Consider the following 430-nt stretch of genomic DNA (forward strand, 5'->3'; position numbering starts at 1 on the left):
GAGGAGGAGGAGGAGGAGATATATGTTTCTCTGTCATTGTGACAGACAGAGTAACCAAGAGTATCAGAGCAGTTCAGATTCCAGGAGTGATTGTTCCATCCAAACACAGAATCTTTCATATTTCCTCTCCTGCTGATTCCTCTGTAACTCACTGATATCTCAACATGTCCGCTCCACTTGACCTCCCAGTAACAGCGACCAGTCAGACCAGTTGAACAGAGCAGCTGAGGTCGAAGGTCAAATCTGTCTGGATGATCAGGATATGACTGATCCTCCTCCACATGTTTCACCTTCCTGTTGTTGTCAGACAGTTTGATCCTTCTGTTCACTGTGTTTGTGTCGATTGTGAGTTCACAGGAATCTGATGGAGAGAACAAGACACAGCTGCAGTTATTGATCATCTGATCAGTTATTGACAGTTTGATGATGA

General features: G+C 44.4%; 2 protein-coding genes across 2 annotated transcripts in view; both read right to left on the reverse strand.

Moving 5' to 3' along the window:
- The window catches only part of LOC147817281 (uncharacterized), an 82,274-nt gene that overhangs the window by 64,724 nt on the left and 17,120 nt on the right, over positions 1-430 (reverse strand). The gene's annotated exons all lie outside the window — the stretch shown is intronic.
- Positions 1-430, reverse strand: part of LOC111646888 (uncharacterized) — a 32,582-nt gene that overhangs the window by 31,807 nt on the left and 345 nt on the right. The gene's annotated exons all lie outside the window — the stretch shown is intronic.

The sequence above is a fragment of the Seriola lalandi genome, unplaced genomic scaffold, assembly GCF_002814215.2.
Source record: "Seriola lalandi dorsalis isolate HSWRI2012SDOR001 ecotype SW California unplaced genomic scaffold, Sedor1 jcf7180002054977, whole genome shotgun sequence".
NCBI lineage: Eukaryota > Metazoa > Chordata > Actinopteri > Carangiformes > Carangidae > Seriola > Seriola lalandi.